The sequence below is a fragment of the Thamnophis elegans genome, chromosome 4 (assembly GCF_009769535.1).
Source record: "Thamnophis elegans isolate rThaEle1 chromosome 4, rThaEle1.pri, whole genome shotgun sequence".
Classification (NCBI taxonomy): Eukaryota; Metazoa; Chordata; class Lepidosauria; order Squamata; family Colubridae; genus Thamnophis; species Thamnophis elegans.
The window spans coordinates 49913131-49930615 of record NC_045544.1 but is presented as its reverse complement, the minus strand read 5'-3'; the positions used below and the strand labels follow the sequence as shown (position 1 = coordinate 49930615).

Here is a 17485-nt window from a genome sequence, read left to right as displayed (position 1 = left end):
CTTGTGGCAGGAGGAGGCTGTGTGCGATGTAGGGAGGCAGGATTCGCCGGGTCCAAGTTTATTTTCCTTAATCCTTTGTAAATTACTGGAGGTCCAGAGTGGTGCAACCTTTCCTTGAGTGGATGAGTCGAATAAAGGGGAAGTCCTGCTGGCCAGGGGGCATTGCCCAAAGAGCTTATCTGACTCATCCAATCATGAGAGGACAAGGTCAACCCACTCTGGATACTCGTCTCCCCTCACTATGGAGAAACACGGAGAACAAAAAAAATACTTGAATAAAACATGCAAAGATCATTCTATACTATATTTGCTTTCCAGAGCTCTTTAGGAGGTCAATTTCTCTTTGAAATTCCTCTCTATTATCTTTGAACATATATTGTTTAATATGATTTACAATATAAAATTAAAATAACAAACTCTCAAATTACAGCCATGTGTTCTTTCACTGAAGCGTTTATTATTAAAGAAACAAATGGTGCAAGAAATGGCTATTTTTATACAACCAAGGTTTAAGTTCCTTCTATTAGAATGAATGCCTTTCTAAAGCATTTAAAAGGAGTGGTTGGTAACATTTTTAAACTTGTAAACGCCTAACAAAGGCTTAGTCACCAGTATTTTGCACAATGTAATTTCTCAAATTCTGTTCCTGTTCCTGCCCACAAGCAACCATTTCTGCATTTAAGCTTTTAATTTTGTTTTCTTTTATTGCATTATGTAGTTGATTGCTAGTATATACTTTCTCATTTAGAACATGAAAAATATGGAAAACAAAGATTAGAACAAAAGAAGGCCTTTTTCATTTATATTTAGAAATTTAACTATAAAGCCATATTTTATACTTGAAGAATTTTAAAACCAAAGCACTTTACATCCTTCTTTGAAAATCCATAGAGTTTAATGGATGATTTAAACTTAATATTTTAACATCATCAAATACACATAATGGCTTAAAGGCAGGTGGAATAATTTGGTTACCTAGGAATAAGATACAGTGGTAGGCACTACCAGAAGAAAGAAAGAAAGAAAGAAAGAAAGAAAGAAAGAAAGAAAGAAAGAAAGAAAGAAAGAGGGAGGGAGGGAGGGAGGGAGGGAGGAGAGGGGAGAGGAGAAGAGGCTGCTTCCTCCTAGGGCAGTGATGGCAAACCTTTTCGGCACTAAGCACCCAAACCAGGACACGCGTCAGAGTATCGGAAACCCGAAGACCAGCTGGCTAATGCGCATGCGCGTACTGGTCACCTGGTTTTTAGGTTTCCAGTGCACACAAGAGCGCCATTCAGCTGGTCTTTGCATGCGTCGGAGTGCCATAAACCCAAAGACCAGGTGGTATGCACACTGGCCAGCTGGTCTTCGGGTTTCTGGCACTCCAGTGTGCGCAAGGACCGGCTGTCTGGCGCACATGCATGTCCTGGAAACCAGAAGAGCAGCTGGCGACAGTGTGCATGCCCACAAAAAGGGCTCTGCGTGCCACCTCTGGCACTCGTGCCATAGGTTCGCCATCACGGTCTAGGATACGTGTGTGCCTTCAAGTCAGTATTGGCTCCTGGCAATTGCCCAGACAAATCCCTGCAGTTTTTTTTCATAAGAGCTTGGAAATGGGTTTGCCATTACCTGGTTCCTAGAGCTAAGAGAAAATGACTGGCTCACCCAGCGTGCTTCACGCCCAAATTGGGACTAGAACTCACGCTCTCCCGGTTTGTATCCTGGTGCCTTATCCACTATAAAAATTGGCTCTCTATCCTTTCTAGATCAACCAGGATACTGTCTACTTCCCTTATTTATCTGTCACAGCTTTACAGGTATGCAGATCAAATTTTCAAGCAAAGCATTAAAACGCAGCTTTAAAAAAATTCCAGGAATGTCTCCTGATCTCAAAGCATTGGCATTAAACTAAGCTGAAGACTTAGTATTTAAAAACTGAGGTTTAATTTTACATAACCTTAAAAAAATAACACTTAGATAGGTCAGGAAACCAAATGGATATCCAGGAAATTGCCTGCATGTATACTGATTGTCCTTAATGCCAGATTGCTCACTGTTAGATTGGGGGAAAGGAGGTTGAAGAAATTCATTTGTACTACAAAAACAGAATGCCCACAGAACATCTTATTGTATACTGGAGATAGCACATAACACAAGTAATCAAATAGTAGCACAAAAAAAAAACACTGCTAGAGCCTAGTTATTAAAACTGTCCTACTGCTAATGTCCATAACCCATATGGAATTTGCCAAGCAATTCATAGCAACAAATCCATGTCATATAGCAATAGCACTTAGACTTATCTATTGCTTCACAGTGCTTCACAGCCTTCTCTAAGCGGTTTATAGAGTCAGCATACTGCCCCCAACAACCCGGGCCCTCAGTTTACTGACCTTGAAAGGATGGAAGGCGGAGTCAACCCTGAGCTGGCGAGAATCAAACTGCTGGCAGTCAGTCAGTAGAAGTAGCTTGCAATACTGTATTCTAACCACTGCCCCACCACAGCTCTTATATCTTTTGGGCAGACAGGAGAGGGCAGGAAAGATGACAGTCTAGCTTCAAACATCCTACTTTCATGCTGTGGTGGCATGAAGAAGGCAATGTGGTACATAGCAGCAGCAGCAGCAGCCAGTTAGACAATTCTGTAACTGACAGTATTACATCATGATAATGTGGCCTGACCACTCTCACATAACTCTGGGGAGGGCATTTTGTGTTGTAAATAGTCCCACGTAAATCCCCTGGCATTAGGAACCAGAGAATATCCCCAAACCTCCAATCCAGGATTCCCAGTACCCCAGAAAACCATGACTCTTCCCCAAGATTATCATTACAGTACTTACATCCATATTCTGGTTTTCTCCTGTGAGCTTAGTGAGGTTGGAATGAGAGACAGTTATATTCACACAAATGCTTAACCGGATCACTACTAGCAATAGAGATACTTCCTCAAGCTGAAGATCTTGTGGCTGCCTTTGAGGAACATAGAAAGTTTCTTTCATTTTAATATTGTATATATGTTTGCGTATGTGACCATGCACACATATTCACTCACAGGGAGTGTTGTGCTAACTCCACCCATTTGGATATTTTATGATTCAATGTATTGAGGAAAAAAAACAAGTTGATTCAGAAAGCAACTTAGCAGCTACAGAGAAGAATGTACATGATCAGAAAAACTATATGGCCGTATGGCAGTGATGACGAACCTTTTTGTTGTTGGGTGCCAAAAATGCAAAGGTGCATGTATGATAGCGTCTGTGAGTGCCAGCACCTATTATGCAAAGTGCCCCCGCACATGCACATGTGCGCACAACCCCCACACACATACTCCCCACTTATGTGTGGTGCACTGCTTGCGAAACATCCCGACATGGTCATAATCATCATTTCATAGTGCAGCAAATGAAGGGGGGAAAGCCCATGCAACACAGGTCTTGAGAAGGCAATCTGTACAGATGACACAATTACAAAAGAGAAAATTCTCTTTTGTCAGTCAGAGGTATGTAAGATCAGAGGACTCAAGCAGTTCTCTGGATAGGGTTGAGAAACAGGACAGGCAAAAATATAAAATAGAAAAAAACTGCCTTCCTTTTTTTCTTTTGCCAGAAACAGTCATGTTACCAGCAAAAGCAAAATGAATGATTTCATTTTTCCTGTGTTTCCTGCTTCAGTAAAATTCACTGCTTCATTCTTCTTCCACATTAGCCACTTTGCCAGAAAATATACATATACATATACATATACATATACATATATACATATATACATATATACATATATACATATATACATATATACATACATACATACATACATACATACATACATACATATATATATATATATATTCTGGTGGTGATCTGATATAGAATATATATATTCTGAAGTGATGATCTGATAGCATAGAAAGATTCAGAATCTTATCTTATACCCTTCCCTCCCAATATTTAATAGGCTATGAAGTCTATAGGATTATTACTACCTAGACCCCTTCCAGTCAGGCTTCAGACCCGGTTACAGCACAGAAACCGCTTTGGTCGCATTGATTGATGATCTCTGGAGAGCCAGAGATGAAGGACATTCCTCCATCCTGGTCCTCCTTGACCTCTCAGCGGCTTTCGATACCATCGACCATGGTATCCTTCTGCGACGACTGCGGGGGGTGGGAGTGGGAGGCACCGTGCTACGGTGGTTCTCCTCCTACCTCTCGGACAGGTCGCAGTCGGTGTTAGTGGGGGGGCAGAGATCGTCCCCTAGGCCCCTAAATTATGGGGTGCCTCAGGGTTCGGTCTTATCCCCCCTGCTATTCAACATCTACATGAAACCGCTGGGAGAGATCATCCGCAGGCACGGGATTAGATACCATCAATATGCGGACGATACTCAATTGTATCTGTCCGCCCCGTGCCAACTCAATGAAGCGGCAGATGTGATGAGCCGGGGTCTTGAGGCCGTTATGGACTGGATGAGGGTTAACAAGCTTGTGCTCAACCCAGAAAAGACCGAGTGGCTGTTGTGTTTTCCTCCCAAAGATTTGACTAATATTCCAACACTCAGGCTGGGGGGTCAAATTTTGCACCCCTCAGAGAGGGTTCGCAACTTGGGAGTCCTCCTGGATCCACAGCTGTCATTTGACCACCACTTAACGGCTGTGACCAGGGGGGCATTCGCCCAGGTTCGCCTGGTGCGCCAGTTGCGACCCTACCTGAATCGGGAGGCTCTCACAACAGTCACTCGGGCCCTTGTGATCTCTAGGCTGGAATACTGCAATGTGCTCTACATGGGGCTGCCCTTGAAGAGCATCCGGCGGCTTCAGCTAGTTCAGAACGCAGCCGCGCGAGTGATTGCGGGTGCACCTCGATTCACCCGCATAACACCCATCCTCCGCGAGCTGCGCTGGCTGCCTGTCGATCTCCGGATGCGCTTCAAGGTGCTATTAATCACCCATAAAGCCCTACATGGCAGTGGATCTGGATACTTGAGAGACCGCCTTCTGCCAATTACCTCCCTGCGACCAATAAGATCCCATAGACTAGGCCTCCTCCGTATTCCATCGGCCAGCCAGTGTCGGCTGGCAACCACAAGGAGGAGGGCCTTCTCAGCAGTAGCCCCGGCCCTTTGGAACGAGCTCCCCGTGGAGATTTGTACCCTCTCCACCGTCCAAGCCTTCCGCATAGCCTTGAAGAACTGGCTCGCCCGTCAGGCCTGGGGATAAGGATAGTTACCCCTCCCGAATGATGAATGTATGTTGCCTACCATTTTATTACATGTCTTCTATCTTGATGTTTGTGTTCCCCCCTTCCCAGTTTTATGTGAGCCGCCCTGAGTCCCCTCAGGGAAAAGGGCGGCCTACAAATTCTAATAAAACTACAAAACTACAAACTACAAACTTATTGTTCTTGGAGAAATATTTTAATCCAAGAAGAATGTTAATGCTTTTTAAAAGATTAAGTTTAAAATCTTTCTTAACAACAATATCGTTAACAAGTTCCTTAATTGGTGCAGAATAGATATTTGTGGTTCTCTTTATTTTTATTCACTGCATCACATCTCCCAATAGAACATTAATAGAAAAGCCAATTCAGAAAAAGGAAGACCAAGTTGCTGCTTCACTAAATATTTTTAAAATTCTGATTGATGAATCATAATTGATGTAATGAAAGAATTAAATCTATTGTTAACCTTCCAGGCTGCTGGCATGGATCATTTGGCAAAAATGATATACTTCTGTTTGCTTTCCCCCTCCTCAAAATTCTATTTTCTTTCTTAAAATAAAGTTTACCTATATGTTAATAGAAGCAGAATTCTGAGAACTCCAGTTGCTGTAGAGGACTATTGTATTAGACACTATTTTTGAATGATAGATATAGATATAGATAGATAGATATAGATAGATATAGATAAATTTATTTATAGGCCGCCCTTTTTCCTGAGGGGACTCAGGGCGGCTGACAACGTATAGGGAAGGGAGTACACACAATGACATATAAAAACAGTACGTAATTAAAAATAGCAGCAACATTCATCATTCGGGAGGGGACGGATTATAATCTTTAACCCCAGGCCTGACGGGATAGCCAGATCTTGAGGGCTGTGCGGAAGGTCTGGAGGGTGGTGAGGGTACGAATCTCCATGGGGAGATCGTTCCAAAGGGTCGGAGCTACTACTGAAAAGGCTCTCCTCCGCGTAGTTGCCAGTTGACACTGACTGGCGGATGGAACTCGGGGAGGCCTAATCTGTGTGATCTAATAGGTCGCAGGGAGGTAATTGGCAGGAGGCGGTCTCTCAAGTACCCAGATCCACTACCATGGAGGGCTTTATGGGTGGTAAGTAGCACCTTGAAGCGCACCCGGAGATCAACAGGTAGCCAGCGCACCTCGCGGAGGATAGGTGTTATGTGGGCGAACCGAGGTGCACCCACAATCACTCGCGCGGCCGCATTCTGTACTAGCTGAAGTCGCCGGATGCTCTTCAAGGGCAGCCCCATGTAGAGCACGTTGCAGTATTCCAGCCTAGAGGTCACAAGGGCACGAGTGACTGTTGTGAGAGCCTCCCGGTTCAGGTAGGGTCGCAACTGGCGCACCAGGCGAACCTGGGCAAATGCCCCCCTGGTCACAGCCGACAGATGGTGATCAAAGGTGAGCTGTGGGTCCAGGAGGACTCCCAAGTTGCGAACCCTGTCTGAGGGGTATAATATTTGGCCCCCCCAGCCTGAGTGATGGAACACTAGCCAAATTATTGGGAGGGAAGCACAACAGCCACTCGGTCTTTTCCGGGTTGAGTACAAGCTTGTTAGCCCTCATCCAGTCCCTAACGGCTTCAAGACCCCGGTTCATCACGTCCACCGCTTCATTGAGTTGGCACGGGGCGGACAGATACAACTGGGTATCGTCCGCGTATTGGTGGTATCTTATCCCGTGCCTCCGAATGATCTCGCCCAGCGGTTTCATGTAGATGTTAAATAGTAGGGGGGACAAGACCGACCCCTGCGGCACCCCATATGTTAGGGGCCTCGGGGACGATCTCTGCCCCCCAACCAACACCGAATGCGACCTGTCCGAGAGGTAGGAGGAGAACCACTGCAAAACAGTGCCTCCCACCCCCACCTCCCGCAGTCATCGCAGAAGGATACCATGGTCGATGGTATCAAAAGCCGCCGAGAGGTCAAGGAGAACCAAGATGGAGGCATGGCCTCCATCCCTGGCTCTCCAGAGATCATCGGTCAATGCGACCAAAGCGGTTTCTGTGCTGTAACCAGGCCTGAAGCCGGACTGGAATGGGTCAAGGTAACTGGCTTCCTCCAAGGACCGCTGAAGCTGAGAGGCCACCACCTTCTCAACAACCTTCCCAACAAAGGGGAGGTTGGAGACTGGACGATAATTGTTAAGAACGGCTGGATCCAGGGATGGCTTCTTCAGGAGGGGTCTCACCACCGCCGCTTTAAGTGCGGAGGGGAAGATCCCCTCCCGAAGGGAGGTGGTAACAACCGCCTGGATCCAGCCCCGTGTCACCTCTCCACTGTTGGCAAAAGCTGTTGCTTTTAAAATAGATTGCATTGTGTACTTAAGTATAAAAATATTCTTGTAGTGCATATATTCCAAAACGAATACACTGAAACTAAACAATGTTATTGATGCTGCCTCTAAAAATATTCTGAGCTTCTGAATCAAACAAAGAAGGAGGCAGTCAGCAGACCTTTGAGAGCCTGGGGTTTCAGCTGCTGGATACCGAAAGCCAGGTCAGTCTGCAACAAGATTATTCCTCATCTTGTGACTTGATCGTGGATGAGGGGATCAACCTTGGATGTATTCCGAAATCTTGGGACTAGGAGTATTCCACTTTCAGAATTTCAATGTAGCATCATCTGCCACCCTTAGATGTCATATATACAACATAGAAACTTATACAATTCCAGTTTATAGATGATGCTATGTATATCCTATAGACAGCCCTGATATCTAAAGACTTCATCCATCTCCTGTTCCTTCGCTGCTAGAACCCAGGGTTCTGAAACTTTAGATCCGGGTTGACGAACCTATGGCATGCGTGACATGCAGAGCGATTTGTCAGGGCACGCGAATCACTGCTCTGTCAGCTGGCCAGCGCACATGTGCGCGCTGGCCAGCTGAGTTCACCCTTTTTTAAAGCCATTTTTCACCCTCCCCAGGCTCCAATATTCCCCAGGTCCAATATTTCCCGAACCTCAAAATGCTGCTCATCATCCATCAATAGGGGGGCAGGTGGCAGATCCACTGGCGGACGTAAAGATGAAAAACGAACAGGTTTAATGAGATTAATGTGGAAAACAGGATATACACGGTTGAGGTGCTTGGGTAGCTGTAAGCGAACCAAAACAGGATTGATGACCTTGATTATGGGAAACGGGCCTACATACTTAGGCCCCAACTTTTTTGATTTCTGCGTAGTTTGAAGGAACTTTGTGGATAGATAAACTTGGTCACCCACTTTGTACTGGTAAGGTTGAGCATGTTTCTTATCAGCCTGTTTCTTATGCGCGCGATGCACAGCATCCAAAGTGCGAAGTGCCAAAGGCCAAATATGCTGCAACCGCTCACTCCACTCGGAGATGGATGAGACCTGTGGTTGCTCAAGTGGAACTTCGGGAATAGGAACAAAGTCCTGGCCAAAGACAACACGAAAAGGGGTGAATCCAGTGCTGCTATGTACGGAATTATTATAAGCCACTTCCGCGTGCGGCAACATGTCCACCCAATCATCTTGCTGGTAATTGATGAAACAACGTAAATATTGTTCTAGAACAGAATTAGTCCTCTCGCAAGCCCCATTAGTCTGAGGGTGGTGGGCGGAGCTTAGACCCTAGGCGGAGCCAATGCGCTTAAGAAATTCCTTCCAGAAGACGGAGGTGAATTGGATGCCCCTATCAGAAATGATGCGGTCAGGAACCCCATGCAAACAGTAAACGTGAGAAATGAAAAGTTTAGCGAGTGCCTTCGCAGAAGGAATCTTAGGGCAAGGTATAAAATGAACTTGCTTGGAGAACAAGTCAGTAACCACCCATATGACAGTGTGCCCCTGGCTCTCAGGAAGTTCGACAATGAAGTCCATAGAAATCTCTTTCCAGGGGGCGACAGGGCGAGCTACAGTCTGGAGTAAACCCTGCGGTTTCCCCGGCGGGTGTTTAGCGGCCGCAAACACAGGACAGCTGGCGACATAAAGTTCAATGTCCTTCTTCAAAGACGGCCACCAAAACTGTCATTTCACAAGATGCAGCGTCTTCACAAATCCAAAGTGCCCCGCCAACCTGGAATCATGTGCCCGTTGGAGAACAATGAGACGAAGAGAGGCAGGGACGTAAAGTTTCACTCCAATCCACGGCAAATTGTCCCTCATGGTGCATTCAGCTTGATGCTGTTGGAACCAATCATCCTGAGGAAGGGCCTTCTTGAGATCGGAAAGAAAATCTTGAGACACGTCCACCATAGAGCGTGTCTGTTGCCTAGTAACAACAGGAGCAGCAAGGCTGGATGTGGGAACCATGGGCTGGATGACGCTGAGCTTAGAGCAGTTGTATTGAGGCAGTCTTGACAAAGCATCAGCCATGAAATTCTTCCCTCCCGGGATGTACTTAAAAGTGAAATTAAAACGATTGAAATGCTGAGCCCAGCGCATCTGCTTAGGGGAGAGCCGTCTGGGAGTCCTCAAAGCCTCCAAGTTCTTATGGTCAGTCCACACCTCAAACGGGTGCTTAGCGCCCTCCAGGAAATGGCGCTATGTGGCCAAAGCCCAACATACAGCAAATGCTTCTTTCTCCCAGATTGCCCAACGTCTCTCCGTGTCTGTGAGTTTACGGGAGGTGTAGGCACACGGTTGTAAATTACCTTGGTCGTTAGTCTGAAGCAAGACCGCCCCCACTGCCACATCACTGGCATCAGCCTGAACGACAAAAGGCTTGTCCATCTCTGGATGCTTCAAAACTGGCTCTTCGGCAAAAAGTCTCTTCAACTTTTCAAACGCAGCTTGACACTCCATGGTCCAATTCAATGGCTTGCTAGGCTTAGGTTTCGGCCCACCTTTGGACTTCAACAAATTAGTGATGGGAAGTGCAATTTTGGCAAAAGAAGGGATGAACTGATGGTAGAAATTAGCAAAACCCAAAAATTTCTGTAATTGCCTCCGTGTACGGGGCGCCTCCCACTCAGTGACCGCCTTGACTTTAGAGGGGTCCATTTCCACCCCTGCGGGTGAGATACGATACCCAAGGTAGTCTATCTTCTCCTGGTGAAATTCACATTTGAATAACTTGGCATAAAGTTTCGCGGCTTGGAGTTTCTTCAGGACAGTGCGGACCAACTTGACGTGTTCTTCATATGTTTGTGTGTAAATAAGGATATCATCTAAATATACAATAACGCCTTTGTAAAGGTGGTCATGCAAAATCTCATTAATTAGTTGCATGAAAACTGCAGGTGCCCCCTGCAGGCCAAAGGGCATCACACGGAACTGGAAGCAACCCAGGGGGCAGTTGAAAGGAGTCTTCCACTCATCTCCCTCCTTTATTCGGTCTCTATAGTATGCCTCTCTTAGGTCCAATTTAGTGAAAATACGGCCCTTCCCCAGTTGGGCCAGCATGTCCTTCATCAGTGGTAATAGGTACAGGTTCTGAGCTGAGATGCAGTTCAAGTTTTTGAAATTCACACATAATCTGAGGGAGCCATCTTTCTTTTCTCTGAACAACACTGGCGCTGCTACCTTGGGCCTCGCTGGCGCAATGAAACCCCTTTTCAAGTTTTTATCAATGAATTTCCTCATTTCCTCCATTTCTCTAGGGGACATTGAATATATTTGGGGCTTTGGAAGCTTTACTCCAGGTAAAATATCGATGGAGCAATCAGTAGGTTTGTGCGGTGGAAGTTTATCTGAAGATTTTTCACTAAAAAACCCCTTTAGGTCCCAATACTCTTTCGGAATCTTTTCTTCCCCCTCAATTTTCTCCTGGCCCGAAGAAGGCAGGGCTTAGCAGTGAGAAGACGGACTTTCAGGCAGTTCCTGAGAGACCATCTAACCGGGTCAATTTGGACGATTCTTTTTGGATCTAAGCTGTCCCAGAGAGACAGTGAAAGATAGAGGGAACTCCAGTGGTCCCAGAGATGTTCGCAAAATCTCTGGGAACCTAAGGAAAGCCCTCCTTGCCAGTGATTTCCGGATCGGCCGATGCTGACTGTAACTGCAAAAGCCCAGAGAGAGAGAGAGGATATGAACATGTCATTTGGTGTGAGTTTTAAATCTTTTTTTCTTGTTGGAAAGAGAACACTCTAAATTTGGAAACTTAGTTTAAAATAAGGCTGACTAGTGGGAAAAGCGGCGGGGATAAATGTTGCCGATTGAAAGACTATTTTTCTGTTCCTTTTTTTTTTATCTTTGGAAGCCGGGCTGGACTTTCTTGTAAATTAAATCGGCCTCTTGTGTTCCTCCTTTTTGCTGTCGACATTTTTAACTTTGAACCTGGTGTGGACACTGAATTTAAATCTAAAGTGCCTTGAAGATCTGCTTTTTGCTTTCTTTTAGCCTTTTGGTTGTATTTTAACAATTAGTAATTAACAAACGCTACGGAAGTCCCAACAAAGCTAAAGCAAGCTATAAACTACAAACCACAAGCTAATACTGCCATCTAGTGGACTTGAACTTTGTTATCAAAATCCCTCCTGTAATGCATTTCAAACCGGTATTTACGCAGCTGGATTTTTGCTAGACAAAACAGCAGAGCTAAGAATGACCTTGGAAAGACTTTTATCTTAGGGGGGGAAAAAGAGTCTGAAAAAACCATTTGTTTTAGCTTGTTGGCATCCTTTCATCTCTCAATACCATTCTCACACCATCTGCTGCGGAGATATTGACATTGATTTTTTCTTTTTTGATCATCCTTATTGACTTTTTGATTTTTTTACACCTTTTTTCTGTTTTGATCATTCCTTTTAACTATTGGATCATTCTTTTTGACCCTTTGACTATTTACACCTTTTTTCTTTCTTTGTCTCTTTCCCACTTGTAACTGAAGCACCTCTCCTTTTCCTTTTGGAGGGGGGGTTTCATATATATATATAAAACACATCTGCCTAAGAGGCAATAGAGCACAGGTTCGATTCCCAACATGGGTATGGCTAGCTGATGAGAGCTAAATAGCTTGAAATAGATCTATACTAGTGTCCCTTTATTTATCAGCATAAATATAACATGTATGTATGTATGTATGTATGTATGTATGTATGTATACACCTTCCTCTGTATTCTCTTTGTATTTCTTTCTTTTCTGAAGAAATTGGAACATCAATAGATGGCTCAATTTAAATCTTAAACAAAATAGTTGGAAGAGTTCCTTTTTTTTCCTTTCTTTTTTTCCCCTTCTCTTTTCCTTTTTCTCTCCTTCCCTTTCCTCATCTCTCCCTCTTCTCCCTTGTGTACCCTACGTACTCCATCCATTGTATTTATAACCTTCCACCCTCTAATACTAATTGGCCATGAGTAGAAAAGCAGTTGCTTTTGGCTCTACATCAACCTCCGCCTCCTCACCTGCGGGAGGCCAGAGGACAACACAGACAATGCCCCAGCATGAAAAAGAGAAGGAAGCAAATTTTGAAACACTTATGCAAATGATACAGAAAATGCAAGCAGGAATTGACAGTAAAGATAGCAAGTTAGACACCCTTGTAAAGAAGGTTGAGAGTATGGAAAAAAATGGAGGTAATGGAACAACAAAATCAAAGCATAGTGCAAAAAGTTGATCAAATGGAAGGGAAAGTTGAAAGCATGCACAACTGGATGTTGAAATACGAAGACAGGATTCAAAAAATTGAAAACAAAATCCAAGGAGAGAAGAAAACTGAGAAGCTAGAGACCAGACTAAGTGATGTAGAAAGAGAGAGCAGTGGAATATTAAGATGGGAGATGGATAGGTCTGAATTCTTTTTAAGATTTCAAAACATAGAAGAAGAAAAAGGAGAGGACCTAGTTCAGATAATTTCAAATATTTTGATAGACGTTCTAGAGATGTCCCAGGACAAAATAATAGAAAATATAGATGAAAGTTTTAGAGTATACACAAGATATGCAATGAGAAATGCTCTCCCAAGGGAACTGCATGTAAGATTTACTAAGAAAACAATTAAATCACAAATCTTACAGAAATTGAGAGATAGAAAATTAGAATATAAAGGTAAGGAGATTGTAGTTCTCAAACAAATTCCGAGAGACGTGAGAGAGAGGAGAAGAGAATACCAATTTCTGACTAAAGTATTGATAAAAAAAGGTGTTAACTACAGATGGCTCATACCGGAAGGTTTACTATGTACATGGCAAGGACAAAGACACAGGATAGATACAATTGAGAAGGCAGAAGCTTCTATGAAGAATACTGTAGAGAATGGCTGAGAAAGCTGGGAAAGACGACTCAGCGGTACAAATATTGGAACCACCTGCAACCGCGACCGAAAAAATAGAAGGAGCAGTAGGTGGAAGTGAGAAAGAAGGGGCGACGGGGAATGGAAGCCGTAAAGAAAAACGAGAACCCAGATCTATTAGAACAATAAATCCTGTATATAAAGTATAAACATGGAAGAAAGAAAAATGATTACAATTAACATTAATGGACTTAATTCGGTAATTAAAAGAAAGAAAATATTTTATAAACTAGAGAAATTACAACTTGACATAATTTGCTTACAAGAAGTACATATTCAAAAGAAATATGATTACTTATTAACTCAACCAAAGCTTGGGAAAATGTTTTCATCATTGGCGAATTGCAAGAAAAGAGGAGTGGTTTTTTATATTAAAGGCAACATCCAAGCAAAACTAGTCTATGCAGAGGAAGAGGGAAGAATTTTGATGGTGGAAATTATGGATACCAAAAAAACGCTCCTAACTGGAATCTACGCCCACAACAAAAAAAAGGAGGAATTTTACAAAAAACTACACAAAAAAGTTTTGGAACTAGACTATGCTGATATTTGTATGATGGGAGACTTTAATGGCATTGTGAATCAAAATATGGACTATAAAACACATAAAACAAAAAAATTAAATAGGAAGCCTCTGCCGAAATCCTTTTTTAGGATGACAGATGAAGTAAATCTAAAAGATATATGGAGAGAAAGAAATGCTAAAAAAGAACAATACACCTTCTACTCAAACAGACATTCTTCATTTTCTAGAATAGATATGATATGGGTCTCAGCGGAGTTGAGCTCCAACATAAAAGAAATTGAGATTGGAGCAAGTACCTGGGCGGACCACAATCCAATTTTAATTAAATGGAAAGGCCAAAGGGCAAGACCTAGATGGACACTAAATAACACTATATTGAAAGAAAAAGAGTTTGTACAAAAAATGGAAAAAGAGCTAGTCCTCTTCCTTAAAGAAAATAGGAAAGAAGACACTTCATTGCAGAATCTCTGGGATACAATGAAGGCTGTTATCAGAGGTTTGACAGTAGACTACACAAGGAAGAGAAACTTAAAGAAAAGACAAATGCATAAAGCTTTAGATAACGACTATAAAATACTTGAAAGAGAACTACAGAGAGCACCACAAAAAAAAGATGTCAAAATAAAAATGGACATAATTAAACACAAAATGGACCTATTAGAAAAGGAAGAACTGGCACAAAAAATTAGAGGTGCCAAACAGAATTATTTTGAAAATGCGAATAAGCCAGGCAGGTGGTTGGCATATAAGATGAAAAAAGAGAGAGAAACAAAGAAAATAGTCCAACTAAGAGATAAGCAAGGAGAAATTCAGTATGGAAATATTGAGAAAAAAAGTATTATACAAGACTATTATGCTAAACTCTATGAACAAGAGAAGGTGGAGGAGGGACGAGTTAAAAAGTACTTACAAGATGCCAATCTCCCCCAGGTACCAGACGAAACTAGAACAATGTTAGAAAGTAAAATAACAATGATGGAGCTAACAGAGGCACTTAAAAAACAAAACAACGGGAAAGCTCCAGGACCAGATGGACTACCGGTGGAATTCTACAGAACATTTGAAGAAACACTGACCTTCCCACTCCTACAAGTCATGAATGAAGTGATGTCTGAGAGCAAAATACCGAAGTCATGGTCAGAAGCATATATTACACTACTACCCAAGGAAGAGACTGATCTAACACAAATCAAGAATTATAGACCAATCTCCTTATTAAATTCAGACTACAAGCTATTTGCATCTATACTAGCTGACTTAAAAAAATATTTAAATGGCTTCATCCACTCAGATCAAAATGGCTTCTTATCTAAAAGACAAATTAAAGAGAATATGAGAATGATTTTGAATACCTTGGAATACTATGAAAAGCAAATGGCACTGATGTTCCTCGATGCGCAGAAGGCCTTTGACAATGTGAATTGGCAATTTATGTTTTTGCAACTGGAGCAGATGAATTTTGGCAAGAAATTCACTCAAACTATACGAATGATATATCAGAAACAAGCAGCAAAGATACTGGTAAATGGAGAACTAACAGATCCGATTGAAATAAAGAGAGGTACGAGACAAGGCTGCCCACTATCACCACTACTTTTTGTCCTAACACTAGAGGTCTTAAACAGAAAGATCAGAGAAGAAGAAGAAATAAGAGGAATGAAAATTAAGAGAGAAGAGTATAAATTATAAGCGTTTGCAGACGACTTAGTTTTTATTCTTGAAGATCCATTAGAAACAGCACCCAAATTGCTAGAAAGAATAGAGGAATATGGAGAAGTAGCAGGCTTGAAAATAAACAAAGATAAAACAAAGATCATGACGAAGAATATCCCAGCAACACAAAAGGAAGAGCTGTCAGAAACGTTGCAGATTCAAAATACAAGTAAGGTTAAATATTTGGGGATATACCTATCACCTAGATGTAGCACTCTTAAAGAGGATAACTATACCAGACTAAAACGACAAATAGCAATTGACTTGGAGAAATGGGAAAATTTGCACTTATCAATGATGGGAAGAATTTCTACAATTAAAATGAACATTCTACCTAGAATTCTATACCTGTTTCAGACAATCCCAATCAGATTGGGTAAGGACTTTTTTCAAGATCTAAATAAAATAGTTTTGAAATTTATTTGGCAAGGGAAAAAAGCTAGAATAAAACTTAAATTACTACAAGATGCTAGATCTAGAGGAGGATTTGGGCTACCTGATTGGGAGCTATACTATCAGGCAACAAACTTGATGTGGATTAAGGAATGGATATCATTAAAAAACTCTAGTTTATTGGGAAGAAGGCGGGGCTTAGCAGTGAGAAGATGGAGTTTCAGGCTATTCCTGAAATTCCTCTATACCGAAGGATTTTTGGACGGGTTTTTGAACCCTAGCTGTCCCGTAGACGACAGTGAAAGGTGAGGGGAGACCCAGTGACCTCAGAGACGTTCGCAAAGTCTCTGGGGGGGGGGGTATTAACCCCTCTTGCCAATTCCTTTCTGGATTAGCTGCGTGCTAAATGAAACTGCAGGTTGCCCCTAAGAATGGCAGAAGTGATGTCATCTGGTAAGCTGATTTTATTATTCAAGAGAGACTGTCCGCACTAAAAGCTTAAGCTAATTGAAACCAAAGAATAGAAGAATTTAGCGGCGAATTGGTCTTTTTTTTATGGATTTATGGCTGGTGGCTACTTTATTTCTTAAACGCTTCAAGGAACTCTTCGACATCCCCCCCCTCTGATCCTCTCTAAGTGGATCGTAAAATTTACTTTCTACTAATTAGCCCTTCACGATCTGACATCTTTATTACTTGGCTGTGTTTACGATCAGATAAGATTGCACAGTTTCCAGCGTGTTTCTACTTGTAATTTATAACTGCGACACATCATGGCGTCGGAAAATACATCTAAGGTTTCACTCCAGATTCTTTTTTCCGCATGTCGAGAGCTTTTTGACTCTTTTCAGAGATTGGAAAGAAAATTGGATCATCTGATTTTAAAATATGAAAGAAAAACTGAGATTGTTGAATGTTTGAATGTTCCTGAAATACAAATGGAAAATGTGAGAAATGGCGTCTGGTCTATCCCAGAGGAAGAAAGGAGGGGGGGAGCTATCAAGAAGATTCATTTAAAGAGACAGAGTGTAGGAGAAATGGAAACTCCACCCCTGAGAATTAAAGTCAATTTGAAAAGTTTTACAAGCCTGGGACAACACTATTATTTCATCACCGACATTCAGAGCCAAAAGGTGCGAAGATATCTTTGTTTGGACTTGACTATAAAAATATTTGGTAAATTTATCCAACGCGTGGCAATTGGTTTGAGAAGATTTTGCTATTGGAGGGACACAGGCTGACAGATGGAAGAACGTAACTTAAAATTAGCTAAATCTGATTACTTTAATTTGTAATAGATATAGCTGAATAATGACTGATATGGATAGTAATGTATATATTTTGGAATTGGCTGATAGATTGAAGAATACAATTGAAAATTAGCTAAACTAATTGCTCTTTCTTGTAACAGACATAGCTGAATAATAATTGATAT

At 42.3% G+C, this 17485-nt stretch overlaps 1 protein-coding gene across 5 annotated transcripts in view; it reads right to left on the bottom strand.

The window, feature by feature from the left end:
* Positions 1-17485, bottom strand: part of PHACTR2 (phosphatase and actin regulator 2) — a 136203-nt gene that overhangs the window by 95092 nt on the left and 23626 nt on the right. The window lies entirely within an intron of this gene.